Source organism: Sander lucioperca, chromosome 1 (genome assembly GCF_008315115.2).
Source record: "Sander lucioperca isolate FBNREF2018 chromosome 1, SLUC_FBN_1.2, whole genome shotgun sequence".
In the NCBI taxonomy this organism is placed as follows: domain Eukaryota; kingdom Metazoa; phylum Chordata; class Actinopteri; order Perciformes; family Percidae; genus Sander; species Sander lucioperca.
This window is the reverse complement of record NC_050173.1, coordinates 13,001,582-13,016,218: the sequence shown is the minus strand read 5'-3', so window position 1 is coordinate 13,016,218 and position 14,637 is coordinate 13,001,582. Positions and strand designations below refer to the sequence as shown.

Below are 14,637 nucleotides of genomic sequence, written 5' to 3'. Positions count from 1 at the left end.
TCAATCTTATCAGATCTTATTCAGTATATATTTGATAAAGAATGTAATTACTGGGGGTTAACGTGTTGTCATGCAGCTTACATTAGTCCTGTTTGTACTAGTGTAATTCTACAAATCTGTGTGTGCATTGTTTGGCTCTAGGTGTACCTACTCCAGAGATCCTTGTGGCCTGCTCGTACTGTACAGGGGGCATGTGGCGCCTTGTGTCCTAGTATTTCCTGGGGTTTAGCTCTGATGTGAACAGTGTTGCTGTTTAATTGACTGGGTTCTGTGTGTGCCGTGCTCTGTTACAGACAGCGAGGCCTCGTCCTTTGGGAGGAATGTCATCTTTGCACAGGCAGTGTTTCACCAAAGGCTCAAAGCATTGGCAGCCTGATTTAACATCTTGACACAACTCAGCCAGCTAATGAACAGCATTAGAGACCCATGGGTCAGCACATAAAAACTCATGGACAAACACACACATAGGCACCAAAGAAAACTTTCTCTCCTCTTTACATCTTACACAATTCCAGTGGAAGCTGTTTGTGAATAACGTTGTTTACCTCGTTCTAGTCTATATCCACGACGTTCCACTTCCAGGATTGCTCTCGTTCTGCCGGAAATTCCGCCGGATGTCAATCTTTTAGGATGTCCGTTTTCTAATGTCCCGTTACCTTCCGCTTTCTTTGTGTTGTAATTTTAAACTCTGGTCGATTTATGAGGACTATGGTTAACTGCTCCTCAGATCTCTGCAGGATAAATCCAGACAGCTAGCTAGACTATCTGTCCAATCTGAGTTCTGTTGCACAACTAAACCAGCCTTTGAACGTACACTTGTTCCACCAAAACAAGTTCCTTTCCGAGGCTATTTTGCAGCGGAACCAGGGCTCCGCTCAGCGCTTAGCACCGCCCAAGATGATTGTGATTGGTTGAAAGAAATGCCAGTAAAAAAGAGCATGTTTTTTTCCCATCCAGGATTGCTGTGTGGACTAGCCAGCCCCTCCTCCACAGCCCAAGAGGAAGGTCTGGCAATGCGAGGCTATCTTTGCTCTGATTCGGATTGTGCTTTTTCATTACACTTTTTCTTTTTGTCCGAGTTTAAATTAAATTAAAGTATGAAAGAACTGGGGCTACATTAATTGTCTGATAGATAACTAAATGCTACGCAAGAGGAGTTGTTCTTCTGGATTCATTAAACAGACAAAGACAATCAGATTATTTTCCTTCTCCAACAAAAATTGCAGTGATTTAAGCTCTGTTTTATTGAAGTATCCCTGTTCTACGTGTTTATCTCTCCCTGTCTCTTCTCCTTCGCTCCCTCATTTTCCCATTAGGATTCCACCATGGTCACTTTGGCTATCAGTCAACTATATACACGGGTGGTCAGGTTTATCACTTGCTCAGGTGGACACGGCCATAAACCTCTTATCCAGTGATCCCGATCAGCCTGTTATGTGGAGCTGAGAAGAGGTTGAGTCCTAAATGACAGATGCATTTGCTGTACTGTAATGTACTACATTACTATGTTCACAGGGAGATAAACACTCGTTCAATCACTTCCCTGTGCCACCTTTTCACCACCTCTTCTGGTAAAGGTCTTTTCCAAAGGCTAGATGGCCATTCATCACCGCTCTGTGTCTGTGGAGTTCATTGAGCTACTTTCTCAAAGGTTCTGTACAAGTTGTCACAGGACTCCATACGTATATAAACTGCAGAGTTAAATATGGGATTTTCTTTTGCTACATAGCTTTGACAGCCTTTTTAATTCAATGATAGGTCATTGCCTGAGAGTGGAATGGTGCTTTTTTGAAACCAGTTACTTCTGAGACATAACTTGTAAATGGCTGAATGTCACCATTAATACCAGGCAAGTACTAAACACTACCCCACACTGATGCTGCTGATGCTTGTTTACAGCCAAGTACTAAACACTACCCCACACTGATGCTGCTGACACTTGTTTACAGCCATCTAAATCTCTTTCCTTGTAGTAGTATGGGACAAATATGATGAATGTAGCCAAATAGATACAAAGCAATGTATGTCAGCTCCTGTGGACCATAAAAAATTTTCACCTCTAAAAATACACTTTCAGTGGGTCGTTTCATAAGTTGCTTGACAGATTGCAAAGAAGGTGTTTACACACACAGAAATCAGAAATGTATGGATGTATCAAACATTACATTACACCTAAGTGCATAAACAGAACAACGAAACCTTTGTTAAATTATTCTGTCTTTCCCAAATGTCAAACTATTTCTATAAAGTCAATGGTCTTCCACTAGACATTGGTGCAGGTTATTTTTATTTCGTCAATTATTTAAAACTAAATGGAAGATAGCAACCATTGATGTTGTTAGTAGACTGTGAATACTGAATTCAAACATTAAAGATTGAACATATCATTTTTGTTCTGTATTTGAAAGATACTTTAAAAACGCCGCACCCCATGTGGTGAAATCCAACATAGAAATTATTATTGCTTCAGCTCATTCTTTTGATAAAAAATATAAGCGTTCAGAGTTGGCTACCATTATGCCACCTTGATTGATTATAGGGTCAGTGGATACTCCTTAGATGCAAGTCATTTACCAGCTACATATTAACAGGGCAAACCCAGCTAATTAAGCAGTATTAAAATGGAGATGACAGTGCTTGGCAAGACATCACCAATTTTGCTCTCTGTGGATTGTTCTGCTCCTGGCAGATATTGTGTGTGCATGAGAGAGAAAAACAGCATACTTAATAACCTAATGGAGACAGAATCTGTCTGTGTTCATTTATGTTCATGACTATATAGTATATATGATAACTTAATACATCTTTACAATTGCACCGTTTTATAATGGCACTGCATTTTGCATAAAGCAGTGTTCTGTCAAGCAGACAGTCAAAGTCAGACAGCAGCCTGCTACACAACCAGTGGCATAAGGTAGTTATGATGGGCTCCAGTGCCTGCTATTATGACGGGCCCTTGTGCATGCTAGTTACTAGTTGAAGCACACACACACACACACACACGCCAGAACCGATTTTTGCAGAACTCCCTATAACAAGCCTATGTTTCGGTAGTTTATTGGTATAATCCTAAATCACAGTGGTAGAAAGCAAGGTCTGTCACCGCCATATATGACAGCTACAGTAGCTTGGAAAATAGCGATATGCGCACTGAAATTGATGAATTCACTGTTTATCAGACCACAAATGAGACGATAATTAGTGAGCTAGCACACCTCGCTGTCCCTCTGCCTTAATTTAGCCGCTGGAGACTAACGTAACTTTGTAAGGAGAGTGGACAGTTGTAGCAACTTAAATTCAGCCAATGCAAATGCCAGTGGTATATATATCAAATCAGATTATTTTTTCTATCACATTAAGGGGTGACTGTGATTTCAGATGGACTTTAATAGGACCTAACCTATGCAGAGAAGGGTGTTATGGATAACTATAGGTCACAGAGGCTCACAGAGGAATCAAAGCGTACACCATGCTGTTAAAAAAAAAAAGTCCACTCAGGTTATATTAAGTGACTCTCCTCATCATGTTTTGGGTTTCAACGCACAAATGTGTGTGTGTTTAGGATAGGGGTGTAAGAAAAAATCGATACACTTGAGTATCGCGATATTTTTTTTAACAATACTATATTGATTTTCAAAAACACAATATAGATTTTTTTTTAATTTCTTTTTTTAATTTTTAATTTTTTTACATGCAAAAATATTCATGTAAGACAGTGGTTCCCGTTTATGTTGTGTTTAAACCCCCTACTGCTAGATGGCTATGCCGAGACGCACCACTAGTGTCCTTGCCTAACAGCGCCTAGCAGTGCCTGACTTTTTGCTAGAAGCTAACAATGTAGCTATGGCTGAACTTTGGCCTACTTTAGCATATAAAAATTAGCTCACTAAGAACCTGTGAAACACAATCCCAAACTGGCAGTTTGAGTTTCTGTGTACTGAATTGTTTACCTAAAGTAAACTTCTTTGACTTTTATGCACATCATGTCTTTTTTAAATATTAGTTTTTCTAAAAAAAATCCCAATATATCGCCTTACGCACAGTAATATATTGCAATATATTGAATCGTGACCCATGTATCGTGATACGTATCGTATCGCCAGAGTCTTGCCAATACACAGCCCTAGTTTAGGATAATTATTTCTATCTTTTTTGGCCACAGACAATGTGCAATGTTTGAAGCAGAAGAGAGCAGAATCCAGAGTCACTAAGGGACACAGCCATGGCCATGCTGAATAAGGTGACCCCAAGCAGATTATTTACCATGACAATGAGCTGTGGATTCTGGCAGCTTTGCCTCTTTGTCTCTTTTTTTTTATCTATCATGACCAACTTTTTGCTGCCATGCGTCCTTATCACACTCGCTGCCCAACACCCTGACTGGCTGATGATCTACCCCCACGCCCTCTATTGCTTTCTGTTTCATTTATCCTGCTATGAACGATGCACCTTTCTCTATCTTGTGTCTTTCTCACAGAGCCTCTTGTCTTGTATTATTATCATCTCCTCTGATCTCTGCTCCTTCCCTAATATTTTTGCTCTTGTTTAGATTTTGTCTTTTGTCCTCTCTTCCCATCCTCTTACATCTCCAAGACTTCTTAACCTCCTTATCTTGACAGCCAGAATACTTCTCCATCTGCTTTTGGGACAAACTTTCAAGATGTCACTCCACCTTGACTCTCCCTGCCTATTTTTTCATTATTTCTCCCTCAACCTAAATAGTACCCAAACAGAAAAAGCAGTATCATCCCCTTATCTCTCCTGCAGGTTTTTTCTGGACACTTAATCGTGTGCTGTGTAGCTTTGTTTATATGTCTCTACTCTTTTTTTCTTCCCTTGCCTATGCCTATTCTGCTTATTTCCTCTTCAATGTGTCTCTTTTCCTCATATATCTTCTATATTTTCCGTATTCCACTCTCTGTCTCTTGTCTTTTATTGCTCTTACCTAGCTTGATCCTACGTCTTTGCAGAAACAGGGTGATGACGATGATGATGAGAATAGAGGATGGAGAGCGAGGAGATAAATATAGAGAAAATCTCCCCTTCTCCGAGATGAACTGGGACAGTGAAAATGTATCCTCATTAAATCTCAGATACACATTTTTGTCACGTGTGAGCACATTGCGTTGATTTACATTTATTTCATGGAGGTTTAATCTAAAATCTAACCTTAACCCTAACAGTTACATGCCTAACCCTAGTGGCTACTGTGAATCTGCATCTAGGCACAGTTGTGCTTTGAGCTGAATGCCAATTTCAGAATGCTGAAATGCTCATAATTACAATTTTAACATGCTGGTTAAGCACCTATAATGTTTGTAATGTTCAGATTTTCTTTTTAGTTTAGTATGTTAAGCTCATGGGAATGGCATTGGTTTTGCAAGTGTTGTGTTATAAACCAAAGTACCAGTCAAATAATACATTTGACCGGATTATGGTGCTATATGGAAGAAGGGATCCCCACCAGCAACAAGTTATTACAATTCATTCTGAGGGGGGTAAGGATGTCTGCAACACATGTAGTAACCATCCATCCATCAATAGTTGAGACATTTCACTCAAAACCAAAAATGCCAACCTCATGGTGGCACTACAGGAAAAGTCAGGGGATTACCATCAGTCCCTCCAGGATTTCGCGATGTCGCGATCGCGCCAATTCACGCAAATTCAACCAATCACCGCAAATTTTGTGCGACTCGCAATTGTTTCCACTCACCGCAACTTTTTCGCACATTTGACCCATAGACATATATAGAGATATGTCTATGCATTTGACCAATACCCTGAAGTTTCCCACGACTTCAACCAATCACAGCAGTCCCATGTGAGAGCCAATGACCAATTGGGAGTGAGAACGGGTTGATAATTTCCTTGTTTTTGATATGGAGACGAGACGTGTGTGTGACTCATTTACCAAGAAAACGTACAGCGAAAGACCGTGCAAAACATTTCAGACCGTCCGATACATTTTAACATCAATGTAGACTTTAACGATTTAAAAGTCGCTGAAGTTGCTGCCTTTTCCATCCTGGCTGTCGGCTCTCTGCAGCGGGTGGGGCTGCTGCTCCGTACCCCCCACACACACACAGACACACACACACAAACAACACACACGGTGGATGCAGGAGAAAAAGGAGATGAGACGACACGATGACCTAAATTGAGGAGTCAGTACTTTATCAAACCGTATGAATGTGTGTCCCATGTGTGTGTAACTAACAAGGTAAAGATCAACAAGCCACTGACACATATGTTCAAATTTGATTCATTCAGTAAATTATTATTTTTTGTCTTAAATCCACCAGCCATTTTCATATTATACCAACATTTACAGCATCCTGAGCCTTTTTGGTAAGGTTACTAGGAAATCTCAGTCCAGAATAGTTTTATTCTCCCCAAAACAAGTTTCCTTTTTATTTTTAAAGAACTATAAAAAAATCACAACTTTTTTGCAACTTTCACTGTCTCCCGCAACTTCATTGCAACAAACATACAAAAGACATTGCAACTTTTATCGCAATTTTTTACAAAAGCTCCCGCGAAATCAGGCATTTTGGGCCGCAACAATCTCAAAAAAGGCCGCGAAATCCTGGAGGGACTGATTATTGGGATTCATCTTCTGATTATAAAAAAATCCTATTGCAATCCATCAAATAGTAGTAGAGTCGAGATATTTCAGTCTGGACCAAAGTGGTGGATGGAATGCAATTCTAAAAAGCTCCTAACCCTCTACGGTCTCTCTCGCTATACATTTCCAACAGTGTATGCATCTCTCTCTCAGTACAACTACTTTACCCTTAAAATAATGTGCAATAATTCCTTATCCCTCATACCCACTGCAATTACCGTTACCCCCTGGACTGTGCTTTTGTCCTTTTATTTGACCAATTATCTTCTTTTTACACCTTTTATATCTTTGGTCCTTTTTTTTGGTCCTTTTTTATCATTTGTACTTTATTATTGGCACCTTTATCTCTTTCTTTATATTTATGACTCCTTTGTAAGTAATGTTAAATGTCTTGCAGGCATGTGGTGCAGGCATTGGAAAGTGAACTGGGTGGCCCCGTGCCTGCGCCGGTTTCCAGTGGGATGTCGGGAGCTGTGATGTCCTTTCACCAAGACTTGGCTGGATCCTGGAGTGCCGGTGCCATTCAACCAGGTGACTCTTTTTTTTCTCATTTTGCTTCACGATATGTGAAGACAAATACAAATTGTTTGTTGAAATGATTGATTGATTGATTGATTGATTGATTGTTGGAGATGTGCTACTTCACATTTCTATCATCTCTGGAGTGAATGTGCCTATTTTCAAATGGCCAGCTCAGAACAGATTTTCTTTTGGGTGTTCTGATTCATTCTGTCCATTTCTTATTTATTTTTTTTAACTTGATTTGTATAAGGATCTGCAAAGTAAATTGAATCAAAGGGATCACATTTTTAAATAATTACTCAAGGAACATTTGTAGGTGATGACTCAGTTATGTTGTAGTTATGTTGACTGAAATGACTCACAATGAAAATAGCTTCCGGCTCCATTATTTACTCAATGCACTTGGCTATGAATATGTGGGCATAACTATTCACGAGCATGATGATGCTCTTCATATGATGCAACTTCTGTTGTTATACGTTGAATTCATCACTATCTACATGAGTTCAAGGAGAGGTCCAGTCTTCTTTTCAATGTTCTTCTTCACTGCTGCATGTGTCTCATAGTAGCTTCATCCACAGCAGTGCAACAGCAGTATGGTTACTGAACAGAATCGGTGAAGGATGCATCAATCCCCAATCTTTGATTTCCTGCTCAGCAGCAGTAGGCTGGAGTTCTGTCACTGAACTTGTCTCAAACTCTGTTGATATGAGAAGGGATGCTGGGCTGTACATGCATTCACATTAGAGCTTGCCTGTGATTTACAACTGCCATGCTTTGCACCAACTCTAAAGGTTACACCAGCAATTAATTGTAATACTTTAACTGAAAGCATCCCAATTGAAAAATGTTTCGATCTTCCCTATCAATTAGTACTATATGCAATGGTCCGGGAACCTTCATAAGAAAATACAGTTAAATAAGGGTAAGGCCATTCTGTGTGTTGCATGTTTTCCCCCGTGTTTGCGTGAGTTTCCTCCACTGTTCTGGTTTCCTCCCTTTAAATGGGGAGGATTATGTTGGGAAGGACATCCGGTGTAAAACCTTTGCCATACCACATATACATATCATTATACAGATTTCGGTACGGGATCATCGAGGCCTGGCTTACCAACTAGATAGAAAACAGATGTTCCGCTGCAGCGACCCCTAATGGGAGCAGCCAAAAGAAAAAGATAAAGATTACGAAACCTGGAAACCTTTAAAATAAAATTGTAAATGTTGATTTGAAAATGGAGATTGCAGATTACTGATATATAGCTGGACCCTTTTCATATGATGCCAGCATTCTACAGGCTATCTCTCTATCCACTGGTATGTATTTTGTGGTTTAAATTCCTTAAAATACGTCTCGCTAAAGTTGTGTTGGATAACCTACATCATTTCTTTTTTCATTAGCAAAAGCTAAACGTGGTGGAAGAAGTATTCAGATTCTTAAGTAAAAGTACTAATAGACTCTAAAAATGCTCTGTTAGTAAAAGTCCTGCATTGAAAATATTACTTAAGTAAAAATATGTAAGCATCATCAGGAATATTTACTTAAAGTATTAAAAGTAAAAGCTCTCAATGCAGAAAAATCCTCACATTTTAGAAAGTAAAAACAATCAAACCAGTTCGGTCAATCAACAAGTGTCAAGTGTTTAATCATCTAATCATTTCGGCTGTGTCTTGGGCAGCGCTAAGCCCCAGATGCAACTACGGTCCTCTTGCAAAATAAACAGCGGAAGGGGAGGAGAATGCTGGCCAAAAAGCTGGCCAATGGCGAGCCATACCCACTGTCTAAATCCGGTGAGTAAGGCTATATTTTCAAAGATTATCATACTTTCCTATAAACCATCTTAAGGCTGCAAAAGAAAAAACATTATCTGCAAAGAGCAGGATTTTTATTTTCTTGTCCTAGAGTTTAGGCCATTAATAGAATCTACAATACTTACTTAAGGTTATTAGTGTCAAATTGAATTAAATGGTTTGACAAAGCAGGAATGTAATTAATATTTGCAATTTGAGTGTAAATGTGGTCAGTGTTGGAACAGTTTGGCATGAACACATTTTGGTTCCATTGTTTTTGGTGTAATTGAGATATTTAAAATTTAAATTTCTCATAGGAGAACCCAGGTTAGAGTATGTAGCTAATTTATGTATTTTTTGGGAGTCATATTTTGTGAAAGGACAATAAAGGTAAGGTTGAAGAAATTCATGGAGGTAATACTGAGGTCTTAGGGTTTGTCTTTTTGTAACATGGCCATCAGAGAGTGAGCTCCTAATACCAGTAAGTCAGAGCCAAGTGGCTCAATCCTTTTTTTAATGTGCTTTACTAATGTGCTGAAAGGCGTTTCATCTGTGACATTACAGTATGTCTACAAGGTCTTACAGTGGGATGGAGCACAGTTGTTCATAGAATTAGGAGTAACAAATCTGTCAAATACCTTCAGTTTTGTCAAGAGAAGCGTAAGATTTTCTCAGTCACAAGGATAGGATGGCAGGAGGAGCATTAATAGGACAATGAATAGGAGCCTTGGTTTGTGACTCATGGTAGTTATTAGCTCAGAGACATATAATGGGGCATATAATGTTCTTTTAGCAGATCATTTATCCTCAGGGATCTTTTGTCAGACCTAATTGTCTCGGTTTTACAGAGAACAGTAATACAAATGGAGAGCGGCAGACGTGATTAAAATCACTTAGTAGTCCAGCAGTACTGCCTTAATACTTTATTTACACCAGTTTGAGTTATAGGCACTTCAAGTGGGAATTTTAAATGTGTAGCCAGTATTTTTTCTTGGTGGTGCCTGAAACACAAAGTCTTACAAACTTCTGTGGGGCTGAAACATCAAGACAAGCAACATTGTGTGTGAGCTTTGTGGCTTTTTAAATTGTTGTTTTTGGGGGGCATTTTATTCCTTAATTAGAAAGTGTCAGTGGAGAGAAATGCAACAAATATCTCCAGCTGGACTTAAACCGGGGATGTTGCAGTTTACGGTTGGCCTATTAATCCCTAAACCACACCAAGTGCTTGGTGGTCTTTGCAGCAGAAACTGGAAAATGCACTCATGTGGCTACCAATAAATACCATACTGCAACAGGACAGCAATGGACATAGTCCTGGCCAACATAAAGAGGACATTTCCTTTTAGATAGGACTTTGGAAATTCCAATTTGAATTGACTAAGTCAGACTGTGAAAGCATCAATTATCTTTGATGTAACTCTGAATCCATCTTTGAAAGCATTTCTGCACAGCTTGTGGTGTTTTTTACATAATTTGTAGGCATATCTTAGTGTTTAGTGTTAATTTATCAGTTACTGTAGCTCTAATTATGCTTACTTTATGGTGCAATGCTGATGACCCTTTAAGTAAATACTATACATGGCATATTTTACCTACCAGGTTTTAAAACACTTAAAGTATGTGAAGTAGCCTGGAATTAAGAAGATTGAATGAGGAGGCTGTCTTTTTTATGTCTCCTGCTCGTTCCTCCTTCAGACTTCTTTTGACTGTTCTCTTTCTTCCACTCTTCTCTATTCATTGATCATTTCTTCTCCTTCCTTATTAGTAAAGGTTAAATGAGTGTGGCCCTTTTTTCACTCTGCTGGGCAGATTTAAAAATATTTTAATATCAGCTCAGTATAATATATATATATATTCTTTGCATTGAAGCATTGAATTGAAATATATATACAGTGCTGCTCATAAGTATTCATACTCATGGTCAAGTTGACTAAAAAGAGGAATAAAAAAAATCATCTTTTGGAAATTGATCTTAATGCCTTAATTAAAAAAATGATCACATACCCTTCACCATACCTAGAGATTGGCATGGTTTTATTTCAGTTAGCCTAATAGCTGGTTTGATTTGCATTGATATGGATCTTATCTCAGTTAGCTATTAGGCTAACTGAAATAAAACCATGCCAATCTCTAGGTATGGTGAAGGGTATGTGATGATGTGGGGCTATTTTAATTCCAAAGGCCAAGGGAACTTTATCAGGATGCATAGTATCCTGGATCTATGAAATAACTGGCCTTTAAAAATAAAAATCTGCCTTCCTCTATGGGAATTTAACATAGGGGTATGTATAATTATGACCCCTATATTTTAAGGAAGAACATTTATTTATTTACAATACATTATTCATTCACAAAACAAATTGTTGTCCTTAAAAGGTTGGATTTTTCCTCATTTTTTTAATTAAGGCATTAAGATCAATTTCCAAAAGATTAGATTAGATTTTTTAGTCAACTTTAGCATGGGTATGAATACTTATGAGCAGCACTGTATATATATATATATATATATATATATATATATATATATATATATATATACAGTGAGGAAAATAAGTATTTGAACACCCTGCTATTTTGCAAGTTCTCCCACTTAGAAATCATGGAGGGGTCTGAAATTGTCATCGTAGGTGTATGTCCACTGTGAGAGACATAATCTAAAAAAAAAATCCAGAAATCACAATATATGATTTTTAAAACTATTTCTATGATACAGCTGCAAATAAGTATTTGAACACCTGTCTATCAGTTGGAATTCTGACCCTCAAAGACCTGTTAGTCTGCCTTTAAAATGTCCACCTCCACTCCATTTATTATCCTAAATTCGATGCACCTGTTTGAGGTCGTTAGCTGCATAAAGACACCTGTCCACCCCATACAACCAGTAAGAATCCAACTACTAACATGGCCAAGACCAAAGAGCTGTCCAAAGACACTAGAGACAAAATTGTACACCTCCACAAGGTTGGAAAGGGCTATGGGGAAATTGCCAAGCAGCTTGGTGAAAAAAGGTCCACTGTTGGAGCAATCATTAGAAAATGGAAGAAGCTAAACATGACTGTCAATCTCCCTCGGACTGGGGCTCCATGCAAGATCTCACCTCGTGGGGTCTCAATGATCCTAAGAAAGGTGAGAAATCAGCCCAGAACTACACGGGAGGAGCTGGTCAATGACCTGAAAAGAGCTGGGACCACCGTTTCCAAGGTTACTGTTGGTAATACACTTCGACGTCATGGTTTGAAATCATGCATGGCACGGAAGGTTCCCCTGCTTAAACCAGCACATGTCAAGGCCCGTCTTAAGTTTGCCAATGACCATTTGGATGATCCAGAGGAGTCATGGGAGAAAGTCATGTGGTCAGATGAGACCAAAATAGAACTTTTTGGTCATAATTCCACTAACCGTGTTTGGAGGAAGAAGAATGATGAGTACCATCCCAAGAACACCATCCCTACTGTGAAGCATGGGGGTGGTAGCATCATGCTTTGGAGGTGTTTTTCTGCACATGGGACAGGGCGACTGCACTGTATTAAGGAGAGGATGACCGGGGCCATGTATTGCGAGATTTTGGGGAACAACCTCCTTCCCTCAGTTAGAGCATTGAAGATGGGTCGAGGCTGGGTCTTCTAACATGACAATGACCCGAAGCACACAGCCAGGATAACCAAGGAGTGGCTCTGTAAGAAGCATATCAAGGTTCTGGTGTGGCCTAGCCAGTCTCCAGACCTAAACCCAATAGAGAATCTTTGGAGGGAGCTCAAACTCCGTGTTTCTCAGCGACAGCCCAGAAACCTGACTGATCTAGAGAAGATCTGTGTGGAGGAGTGGGCCAAAATCCCTCCTGCTGTGTGTGCAAACCTGGTGAAAAACTACAGGAAACGTTTGACCTCTGTAATTGCAAACAAAGGCTACTGTACCAAATATTAACATTGATTTTCTCAGGTGTTCAAATACTTATTTGCAGCTGTATCATACAAATAAATAGTTAAAAAATCATACATTGTGATTTCTGGATTTTTTTTTTTTTTAGATTGTCTCTCACAGTGGACATGCACCTACAATGACAATTTCAGACCCCGCCATGATTTCTAAGTGGGAGAACTTGCAAAATAGCAGGGTGTTCAAATACTTATTTTCCTCACTATATATATATATATATATATATTCTTTTTATCCAAGGTGCAGTCAGAAGATGCATAGGCTTTCAGCTGTCCTGATGTCAATAGGGCGCTCATTCCACCATTTAGGAGCCAGGACAGCAAACAGTCAGAATTTCATTGAATGATTAGTTGTCCCTCGCTGTGAGGAGGCAGCAAGCAGGTTGGCTGATGCGGAGTGGGTGGGTTGGGGTATAGGGTCAATACAGCACCTTAGTGCTTTTTTGTACAGCATTTTGGTCAGCTTAAACTGTGTTTAAATATGCTCTAGAAATAAACTTTACTTACTTACTTTACAAGAGACCGGGTTTAGAGAGCAATTCTCAACAAAGTAAACGGAAGTACATAACCCTTGTGTTGTCCTCTGGGTCACCGGGACCCGGAGGACAACACAAGGGTTTTAACCATGTCCTGGATGTAAGCTGGGGATGATCCGTTAGTGGCCCTGTATGCAAGTACTAGTGTCTTGAAGCAGCAATTGGTAACCAGTGAAGAGAGCGGAGGAGCAGTGTAGTGTGAAAGAACTTAGGGAGGCTGAAGACAAGTCAAGCTGCTGTGTTCTGAATGAGCTGCAGGGGCCAAATGGCACATGCAGGCCAGCCAGGAGGGAGTTGCAGTAGTCTAGACGTGAGATGACTAGGGCCTGAACCAGAACCTGAGCCACCTTCTGCGTTAGAAGGGGAGGTATCCTTCTGATGTTATACAGCATGTATCTACACGATCGGGTAGTTGCAGCAATGTTGGCAGTGAAGGAGAGTTGAGCCCCGTTTACACGAAGGGAAGACGCAGATATTTTCCTGCGGTTTGGCCTCTCATTTACACTAAAACCCTGTTTTTATCACAGAAAACGATTATTTCTAAAAACTCCGGCCAAAGTGGAGATTTTGGAAAACTTTGTTTGCACGTTTGCATGTAAACTGAGACAAACGGAGATTTAGGCAGCCGAGAAAGAGGAAGTGAGTTGTTGCTATTTTCGGGATTCTGATTGGCTAACGTGGGCTTGAGCTTCTTGTTACACTGCCACCTACAGGTGTGGCATGCTCTTAATGACATTGACAGCATATATACACGGGGGACATGTAAACGAACACTTTTCTGAAAACATAGAGGTTCTAAATGTCCGTTTATGAAAATAGCCGGCCACGTGTTAACGTAGTCTTGGTCGTCAAGTGTCACACCCAGGTTTCTAGCAGTCTGGGTGGGGACTACCACAGAGTTGTCAATTGTTATAGTCAGGTCCTGGGTAGGAGAGCCCTTCTCTGGAAGGAAAAGCACCTCAGTCTTGTCAAGGTTGAGTTACAACAAATTAATTGAATTGAAGTGCATTCCAAAATGAAAAATTCCATTCTAAAAACGATAAAATATGTTTTTTATCTTCCGTTGGTTTATGCAACTAATGCAACTTGGAAACCCATGTTGACAAGTTTAAGCAAAATTCATCATAAAAGGTGTTTGGTTCAGGCTCTTGTATTTTCTTATGTTCTTTTTAAAACTTGTCTTTTTCTTTGTTCATTCTCAGGCCATTTGTTTCCCTACCTGCCCAGC

At 39.6% G+C, this 14,637-nt stretch overlaps 1 long non-coding RNA gene across 1 annotated transcript; it reads left to right on the top strand.

Moving 5' to 3' along the window:
* Nucleotides 1-2,656: 2,656 nt before the first annotated feature.
* LOC116048924 lies at nt 2,657-13,492 on the top strand. Its single transcript, XR_004104776.1, has 3 exons — nt 2,657-2,666; nt 4,971-4,977; nt 13,291-13,492. It is a non-coding gene; the product is annotated as an uncharacterized LOC116048924 (long non-coding RNA).
* Nucleotides 13,493-14,637: the final 1,145 nt, after the last annotated feature.